Source organism: Centroberyx affinis, unplaced genomic scaffold (assembly GCF_046629955.1).
Source record: "Centroberyx affinis isolate AG114_WGS23_722 - 3 ecotype Tasmania unplaced genomic scaffold, CSIRO-AGI_Caff_v1 ptg001029l_1, whole genome shotgun sequence".
Lineage (NCBI taxonomy): Eukaryota > Metazoa > Chordata > Actinopteri > Beryciformes > Berycidae > Centroberyx > Centroberyx affinis.
The window spans coordinates 252,023-262,965 of NW_027279589.1; positions in this window are offsets into that span (position 1 = coordinate 252,023).

Below are 10,943 nucleotides of genomic sequence, written 5' to 3' on the forward strand. Positions count from 1 at the left end.
GAAAGACAGCTAGCGTAGTGTAGCTGTATAGTAGAGTGGGTCTTCTTCTTGACAACACATTGGATTAATGATGTGGTTATGCTGATTATTCCAGGACTGTGGGAACTTCAACTACAACAACAGTTGATGCTGCACACCTAGCTAGGCGCTGTGGGACTGGACAGCATCTGTATTGTTACTTCCATGCTACAAACTTTAATAGGAGTAATTAGCTGATTATCTATTCCAAGAAGTCGATACTTGTGTCTTTGTTGAGAAATTTCTTCCCAAGTTGTCTTGGAGAGAACAACCTTCTCGTGAAAGTAAGTAGAAGCTTCCTTACAGTCTGAGATGAACTGAATGATTCATTAAGACACACACCTGTTCATTTTCCCACCTGTTACAACTGGCTCTACTGTAGACTATAGTGATACTTGGATGTTTCATTCTCGCAATGAATCTTGGGGCTTATATGTTCTCATTGGTCAAGTCACCATCTGACGCATCCTCGGTTGCATGGGTGTAATTTTAGGTAGGACTTTTGACGGCCTGTTTAATTGTCCCTACCAGTAATTCTGATCAATGATCATACGTTTTCTGTGAAAACATTTTACTGGCCCCACAAAGGGATTTATGAACCCGTTTTGCTCCCTTCACAAGCGCTACATTGGGCACGTTCAGTTGCCCCAAAACGTAAGAGTAGAGCCAATCAAAACGTAAAAGAGTAAAAGAGTAAAAGAGTAGAGCCTTGTGATGTGAGCTTGTGGTCAAGCGTCCTGTCAGTGTGTGGCTGTATGTTTTGATATTAGAACTAATAACTGTGTTTTACTCTAGGATGGCAGCCAAAAAAAGGAAAGGGGAAGAGTAAACATGTAAGGAGGCCTAATGGTACTGTTTAAGTGATAGATAAACACTAATCTTATTCTAATGAGTTTTCTATTCATACTGGATTCATATGTTATCAGATGAGTGATGCAAGGAGTTGGGTTGATGTGTATATTAGTGATGATGATAATAATAGTTGAAGTACATTAGAAATTAACTGTAGGCTAATGATGCATGTCCAGCAAAGACATGTAAGCATGATTGCTTGTAGTCACTCAGATAAATCAATGTAAGCCCCCCCTTTTATGTTTTATTATTGTTATTACTATTGTTTAATTTTTTTTTTTAATGTATTCTCTGAAGTGTACAGTATTTCTTGCAAGTATATTTATTATTAGTACTTATTCATGTATCAACCTTTGCTAACATTATCGTTAAGTTTAAATTGTGTTCCTTTATGTGTATCCTATAAAATATTTTTTTTATTTATATATATTTTCCTTCAGGCACCCTACTGATTTGTCCCTACCACTTTCCAAAGTAAGTTGTTTTGTTTTGGAATCGTGCTTCGGCGGTTACATATTATGTTTAACACATTATGGAGGACACAAGAACACATATTGTGTCCTTTGAACACACACACACACACACACACACACACACACACACACCTCAGCTGGGTGTAGATGAAACACAATATAGCAGAACACTGAGCTAAATATATAAAATGTGTGTGTGTTTATGTTCAGTGTTCTATATATTCTGTACATGATCCCACCTGACAGCATGACCCAGAAAATACCATGAAGCCCCCCCACACACACACCTTTGTCCTCTCTCTCTCTCTCTCACACACACACACACACACAAAGCACACACTTCTCATCTCACCCTTGTCCTCTTTCTCTCTTGATTTCTCTCTCTCTCTCTATCACACACACACACACAAACACACATCCCATTCAGCACCCCTCTCTTTCTCTTTTGTTTTCTTGCTCTCTCTCTCTCTCTCTCTCTCACACACACACACACACACACACAAGGTAATGCACACACATTTTGTCTTTCTCAGTCTCTCTTGCTCACACACACAAACATGCACACACACTTCACGTCTCGTTCCCTTTGCCTCTCTCTCCCTCTCTCTCTCTCACACACACACACATCCCATCTCATTCCCTTTGCCTCTTTCTAACTCACTCTCTCACACACACACACTCTCTTTCTTTCGTCTCTCTCTTCTACTCTTACACACACAAAACACAACACACACTTTCCATCTCATTCCCTCACGCCCCCTTTCCCCTCTCTCTCTCTCTCTCTCTGACTCTCTCTCTCTCACACACACACACACACACACACTTTTGTCCTTTTACCCACCTGTATCTGTCTACTTCAGTTCCACATCACATCTTCACCTCTGGAGGTCATTTTTTTTTTTTTAAGCTTTTTATTCGCTTGCTTCCAAGTTGATGCTTCCGTCCTCGCTCAGAGCGGTGTGTGTGTGTGTGTGTGTGTGTGTGTGTGTGTGTGTGTGTCGTGGGCTTCAACAGAGATTTTTAAAACGCCGCTCTGCAAAAACACAAAATCTGATCCCAAAACCAAAAACCCTAATAAAACCAATAACAAAATCAGTTCTATGCTTCTTATTTTGCCCTTTTTTTTGGTCAGTTTTCCCGTCTTCTTGCCGTTCTTCACCGGTCTGCTGCTGCTGTACACCTCCGCTCTCTCTTTCCCTTCCCTTCCCGCTCTCCCTCTCTCTCTCTCTCCCTCTCTGTGCCAGATTCACACAATACGGATTTATTCGTTTAAAACGGTAAATAATCCTCTCTCTCTCTCTCTCTCTCTCTCTTGCTCTCTCTGTGTCCCTCCCCCCCCTCCTCTTTACAATCTCTTTTTTCTCCTTCTGGGTCTTTCTTCTGCTTCTTCTTCTTCTTCTTTTTTCCCCTCCTCTTCCTCCTTTCCTCCTCTCTGTCTCCCTTTTTTTTTTTGTCCGTCCCTGTTTTTTTTGTCCCACCCCCCCCCCCCCCCTCCAACCCCTCTCTGTGTCAAGTGCTTCACTGACACTAAACTATAAAGAACAGTATTGCCAGAGCATGAACCTTTTTAAGTTAAATGAAAGCTTCAGTGTGTGTGTGTGTGTGTGTGTGTCACAGTCTGTATGGTGGAGGCACTGAGTATCAGTCATCTACATGGAAGATATCAATGTTTATATAGAGACAATCTCTCTCCCTCTCTCTCTCTCTCACTCTCTCTCCAAGCCTCCTATATTGTATGGGTGGGTGTGCATTAAGCTGATAATGTGTAATTTCAGGCTTAGCAGTGAAAGCCAAGCACTTGTCAGACCAGTCTAATGTAAACGCTCTAGACTGCAAATCCCATATTTAACATTGTCAGCTGGACTCAGACGGGCATGACGGCTCCGCATTTGTGTTTTATTTCAGTGCCTGTCACGTGTTAACATGCATGCAATTATGATGTGTGTGTGTTAGGGTGTGTGTGTGTCTGTCATATAAAAAAAAAAAAAAAAAGACTTTTCAAACTGCTTCATTTCCATCTATGACAACAATCGTCCCTCTCCATCCTTTAAGCCATGCAGGGTGGTCTAGTGGTTAAAGAGGCTGTCCTTCAACAGGACGTCCCGGTTCAAACCCCCGTGTCTGCTCTGCTGAAGTGGCCTTGAGCAAGATATTGAGTCCCTACCAGCTGCAGGGGTGCTGTTCTGTAGCTGATCCTGACCTTTGACCTCCCTGTGAAGGAGCAAGAGAAAAGAGGATTTCCCTACAGGAATAGAATATCTTATTACTGTTATTATAAAACACCTTCAATTGATTTACCAAAGATTGGGTGCAATATCCTTATTTCTATGGTGGTGATATGTTATGATGATCTCTTTCCTACCTCATGAGCATGGCAAAACAACTGATTGAAGTTTGAAGATCAAGCTTAAAGTTTTGCCAAGTTTTTGGTAGATTATAGAACATAGACAACAAAATCATCCACATGTCCCCGGTAGATCATTGGCTCCAAGGCTCCATGCTAACACTTTAGCATACACTATGTTGAGTGATAGTAGTTCCATGCTAACACTTTAACATACACTGTCGAGTGATAGTAGGCTCCATGCTAACACTGTAGCATAAACTATGTTGAGTAATAGTAGTTCCATGCTAACTCTTTAGCATAAACTATGTTGAGTGATAGTAGGCTCCATGCTAACACTTTAGCATAAACTATGTTGAGTGATAGTAGGCTCCATGCTAACACTTTAGCATAAACTATGTTGAGTGATAGTAACTCCATTCTAACACTTTAGCATACGCTATGTCGAGTGATAGTAGGCTCCATGCTAACACTTTAGCATACACTATGTCGAGTGATAGTAGGCTCCATGCTAACACTTTAGCATACACTATGTCGAGTGATAGTAGGCTCCATGCTAACACTTTAGCATACACTATGTTGAGTGATAGTAGGCTCCATGCTAACACTTCAGCATTAATTATGTCGAGTGATAGTAGCTCCGTGCTAACACTTTAGCATACACTATGTTGAGTGATAGGCTCCATGCTAACACTTTAGCATAAACTATGTTGAGTGATAGTAGCTCCATGTTAAAACTTAGGCGTAAAAGCATAAAATGTTGTAAAAAAAAGATACATTTTTCATGTGAAAACCATGATTTGGATAATGCTGTAAATCAAAACGCATCTGTCTATTCACTCATCTGCTTTTTTTTCATTTTTCGACCCCGGTATTAGTTGTCATGCGCTGTGCAAATATTTTCCTCCTGATTTTGCTTCATAATAAAAGCACAGCCCTTTCTACCCTTGTGCATGGTCATAAGATAAAGACCTAGAAAGAAAATGACGGAGAGAAAAAGAGAGAGAAAAGCAAGAAAACAGGAAGCGAGTACGATTGAAGGAATTAGGCTACATATTTGATTGTGGGAGACGTCATATTCATTTAATTGGTATTATCCTCTTTTCCTCTTCTCCCTCTCATACCCGTCTCAATATTCCCTCTATCCCATCAATCCCCCTTCTCTCTCACATGCTCTCTCTTTCTCTTTTATTTTATTCTATCCCTCCCTCCCATCCCCTCTCTCTCTCTCACTGGCAGGAGTGTGTGTGTGTGTGTGTGTGTGTGTGTGTGTGGTGAGAGTGGTAATAGAGCAGCAGAAGGGGCTTAGAGGACAATGGAGCCGACACTGAGAGAGGAGCTTAACAGAGGAGGAAAAAAAACCCAATAGCATTAAAATATGACTAAACAGACCTGTACCTACCTACACTGGCACTCCACACTTTCAGATTACAGGCCTCATTCATTCAGCAGTGTTGCCTCTATCATTAGATTAGATTACATTAGATTACATGGAACTTGAATGAGCCCTGTGGGCAAATTAGGTTGTTGTAGCAGCAAATAATAGGATACAATGCAATTAAAAACAGAATATAAATAAGAATCAAGCAAAATGGTTTGGTATTAAATATAACACAACAAGCAATTACAGTATGTGAACATGTTAAGTAGAACTATATGAATGAAAAATATGATATGTAAGACAGTGATTCTCAACCTTTTTCATACCAAGGACCGCAAATCCTACACATTAGGGCCACGGACCCCCATCTGATGAGATTTTGTCTCTCGGACCCAAATCTGAGACTATTTTTTATTGTTAGATATGATTTTGTCCAGAATTCCATGACTATCTGTATTGTAGGTAGAGAGATAACACTGAAACTATGATCAAAACAGTCATTCTTCTACATTCTATAAGTGTGTTAACTTCTTGTAAATTAAATAATAATGAAGTTTAACAATTCATCCATTTTCTGGGGACCCCCTGGAACCTCCTCAAGGACCCCTGGTGGTCCCCGGACCCCACGTTGAGAACCACTGACTTAAACAATAACCCACATAACTTTTTGTTGTGTCTAATAACGCCTCTAAAATCACTGAACACAAACTGAGAAAAAAACAAACAAAAAAAACACAAAGGTAGTTATTGCCTGAAAGCTACAATACTCTACCAAGCATCACTGCTCTTCGAGGGTGTTATTGCTGTATTATTCACCTGAATGTGATGCATGTAATCCAGTGAGATTATACGTGTGCGTGCATTGATACACGTGTTTCCGCGTCAGAGTGAGAACTGGTGTTTACATGCTGGTGAGTTTGCGTGCTTTGTTCATTTATATAATCAATGCTCCTATGCAGTCAGAGTAAAATAATATCCTTTTCTCCATCCCTCTGTTTCTCATGTCATGTTCCCATTTGGTTTAAATACATTTATGTGCTACAGCTCTGTTTTTGTTTTCATCATCTCACTCTCTTTCACACTCTTTTTCCTCCCTCACTCTCTTATACTATCACTATATGTATTACTCAGTCTTTTTCAGTGAGTACATACACCATAGGTGAATGGGGAAAAAAATCCTTTCGCCCTATCAGAATCAAATGTTATATATTGAATATGGACAGAAATACAAAAACTTTTTGTACTACGACTTTGATTTATTTAGTTAAACATACTGTACGAAGTCAGTGATTTTCCATTTTTATTTTGATTAATTATTTACTATAAATACTATGAATATGGTCAAAATGTCATCTTTGTTGCCATTTTTTCCATTAAGTAATAATCCCCATCAACCCCCTTGTAATCTTTTTGTATTTTAGTCTCCATCTTTGTTGCTTAGCGCTCATCGCTGTGGTGTTTCTGCACTGCTCTTCCCAGAGACCACCTGTCAATCAAACAGTGTGGGCGGAGCTTGGAGTTTCTGTCGATGCAGTTTGAGTTTCTTTTTTCTTTGTCTGTTGAGCCACGGTGGCTATCGCTGCTCATGCTAACTACCCAGTTCTTCTTCTTCTGTTTATTCCAAACACGCCGGAAACGTAAAACGCATCACTTCCTGTGCAGCAGAGGATTTTTTCCCAGGAGAAACCTACCAGACACCGGCTGTTTAGAACAGCAAATGGAAAAGCTTTAGGAAATGGATATAGGCTGAATCACTATTATGTTATATAATCAAGTATATATAATATGATGATATATATGATGATTATTACTTTAAAGTGTTATTTTTAGCCAATTTGGTGTACTTGACGCAACTGATATTAAGAAGTATAAATTGTCTATCTATAGCTGATTTACAGTACTTATAAAAGCAAAATATTATAATATCTCAGAATTGTCCAATCCTGCCAAAATTGCCTCCTCCTCTCCCTAATCTTTCTTTCTCTCTTCTTGTCTCTTCCCTCTTCCACAACTCCCCCCTTCTCTGTCTATATGTCACTTTCTCTCCCCCTATCCCCCCCCCCCCCCTTTATTTTTCGCTCCCTCCATTTATTTTCCTCTCTGTCAATCCCTGGTAGATAATCTGCCGCTGTAATCTCCAGTCATCTGTCATTGTTTCGCTGGATGGGACATTTGCAATGAGGCCAGATTATCATCATCTAACTGTGACCTGACCAGGAGAGGACAAGGCAAAATACACCCACTCATACACAGACGGACACACACACACACACACACACACACACGATCACCGACAGGATACACACTCTCACACAGTACACATAAGCGCAGATAGACCACAGAGAGGAGAGGATGAAGTACGAGCATTCGCGATGGAACGGCAGATTCACACACACACACACACACACACACACACACACACACAGATATAGACACACACAGAAGCAGAGAACAGGTAGTACAATACAGGAACACATCCACTTATGCTGACAGATACACACACACACACACACACACACAGAAGCACATACATATCTGCTTCAGATGAATGCTCAATAAGAGAAATGACAGTCTATACACACTCATATGTTAACACTGTACACCAGTACATTTCTATGACGGGACTCTCATTGTCAATAATTATTCCTCATGACCCTGAACTGAGTTTACAGGGTATCGGGTTGTGTAATCTGACGGATTTCAGCCTGATTTTAGGCCATAATAACAATAACCTACTAGCCTTTAATACTTTCCTCAGCCTACCTTACACTCCGATGACTCATGAACGCTTGAGGGTGCCGTGTTACATTTTAACGTCAATAAATCAATATTCATTTTGAGACATTAGTGTAATTGCTGTAAATAAATGTCAGCTTCTAGCGGCCTCTACAATGTATTTTACATTGCGTGACACCCGGTCGGATCTGGCGGGGAAATCGGCTGGATCGCTTTACGGCACAAAACAGGAAGAGGGCGCTGTTCTTCCAGAGCAAACGGAGGCGAAAGCTTTCAGAGTGTGTGAAAAATAGCAGATGGTGGAAGGAGGGAAAGACCGGAATCATTTCCAACATGTTGAACCTGTTCAGTAAAGACAAAGACAAGAGATAAGAGGCTACCAATGGCCTTCACCATCGTCTCAGTTATTTACGGTAAGTATACCAAGGTACCACAATTAATTTGACACACATATTTATGTTTAAATATTATACAAGTTTGGGATTACTACCAGACTATGTTGAAATGTCAAAACGCCAGAAATCATGGTGCCGCTTAGCTATGATAACAGGATGTAGGATAACTCTACGCCACTGGAAATCTTCCACCTTATCCACTTTTAAAGAATGGATAGAGGTATTAAGTACAATGGCAAGTTATGAGTGGGTTACTTATAGAGTGGCTGGGAGGGAAGAGCTATTTAATGAAGTATGGGGCCGATTCCTTGCCCAATTGTTGGATATAAACATTTCATGCTACCTACCTTAGCATAATTTGTATTTGGACCAGGTACATGCTGTTTATGTTATGTAGATTTCCTAGGGTGTTGTGTGTTTTTTTTTTTTGTTTCTTGTGTCTTCATTTTGATGCTCTGTGTTTTGTGTTGGTTGTCTGGCTAGATTTGAATGTTATTGCTGTTACTGCACACTTTTTTCTTTTAGTTGTTTTAAAAAAAAAAAGACTGGACAGACTCTGAAAGAAGACATATTACATGTCATTCATGTAATTGTAATAATGTAACTGTTGTATCAATAAATGTCTGACCAAAAACATTAATAAAAAATGTAATAGTTTTGACATTTCACCTTGGTTACTCATTTGATCCCCATACATTTGAATCTTACTGAGATTTGGTGGAGAGCGCATCAATAAGAAAGTACCTTGCCTATATGTAGCAAAAGCATGTTGCAGTTCCCCTTAACCCTCATCCTACCTCTGGGGTACCCACAGACCCCAGAGCTATACTTTTTGTCATATCTCACAGGTGCTTTATTCTATCATTCCGATTTTTCATGACTTTGTCAATCAATTTGTTCCTAATGACTTCATATCATTGTTTTCTGTTTCTGTTTTAATTAGTGCTTTTTTAAAAATACCAATGTATCGGAGTCCTGGGGGGACCCCAGTCAAAAGCACCCAATTCCGCCTATGCAGTTTTAATAGATGGAACTATTTACTGAGTTCATGTTTGCCATGGGTCCTAATTTAAAGTATCACACACTATCGGGGGGGGGGGATACTCTGTCAGTCATTTTGAAGGAGACAGACACAGATGCAGCAGACACAGATTTCCTCATGTGCTCTGTGACCCTAAATACTGCTCTTCCTAAGGTCAGATGAGGTTCAAAGTCACAAATACAATACATCATTTAATTAACTGTAACTTTCCTAAAATAATAATAATCTGTTTTTTTTTTTCCAGATGACATTAATTACATAACTAATAATGTCTTGAGAAGAAATAAGTTAACATTTTGCTATGATGGTTGTTTCTTACAGTAGTTTATTCTCGGGGTCCCCAGGGACCCCAGTCGGTAGTCCTTGTGTGTTAAATATGTTGGGAGGATGAGGGTTAAATGCTTCCAGTGCCGGTATTGTGTTCTCTCTATCTCTCTCTCTCTTTCTCTCTCTCTCACACACACATAGAAACAGAACCAGTGTTTTACACCAATAGACCGCTGGCAGCAATATACTGTACATTTCCAGCACAAATCATCCTTTATCCTCCATCCTCTATATAATCTGCTTCTATTCAACTCCCACTATACTCACTCTATTCACCTCCCAGCAGGATGACAGTACACTCTCTCTATTCAACTCCACAGCCAGAATACACTCCGCTATTCAGCCACCAAGGCCGGGGAAAGCACAACAGTGTGAACTCAACAATAAGCGTCTACACACCCAATAAATGAGAAAAATGTTTACAAGGAACGGAGTCACCGGCCAGAGGAAGGCAAATGGAGAATGGAGGGATTAGAGAGATAGAGAAAGAGAAAGAATGCGAGAGAGAGAGAGAGAGAGGGAGAGAGTACAATAGGTTGGAGGTGAATGTGGTTACGATAGGACAGGAGGTGACGGAGGAATGTAAATATGGAGCAAGAGAGAGGGGAGGAATGGAGGTACGATGTGGAACAAGAGAGGGAGGAAAGAGAAAGAGGGATGAAGAGAAGAGGGGGAAAGAGAAAGACAGAATGGAAGAGGACAAGAGAAGGGAGGTGAGATATTGAGAAGAGAGAGAGAGAAGGCGGCAGCAGTGCAAAGATACAATGTGCAAGAAGGAGCAATGGAGCGAGAGAAAGAGGGGAGGAGGAGAAAAAGGGTTGAGGAAAAGACAGGTTTGCCTCTGGGCCAATCATTAACAGGAAGGCAACTATAAATGTGAAAAAAGACAAACTTTCAAGTCTGTTAGGGAACAATAGGGGCATTTGTATTGTCTACTAGTTTTTTCTTTTTGGCGTCAAAAAATCCAATATGGTGTACATCAGTGGTCCAATGTGGCAATGACCGTTGTAGAGCGTAAGCTGGATATGTGCACCAAATTTCGTGTCATTCCAACTTTCTTTGTGGGAGATGTAACTGGTTACCTCAACCAAGGAGGTTATGTTTTTGGTGCCGTTTGTTTGTTTGTTTGTTTGACTGATAGCAGGATTATGGAAAAACTACTGGCCCGATTTTCATGAAACATCGTGGAAGGGTGTAGCATGGGCCAAGGAAGAACCCATTCAATTTTGGAGCGGATCCGGATCACGAACAAGCACTAATAGCACGAACCTTGGCGGAGACCTGCGCTCTCTGAGTGCCCTTCTAGTTATAAATGCTTTACAGTTGCATTACAAATCTAGCAAAGCATCATGGAGGAAAAAGAGAGCTACCTGAA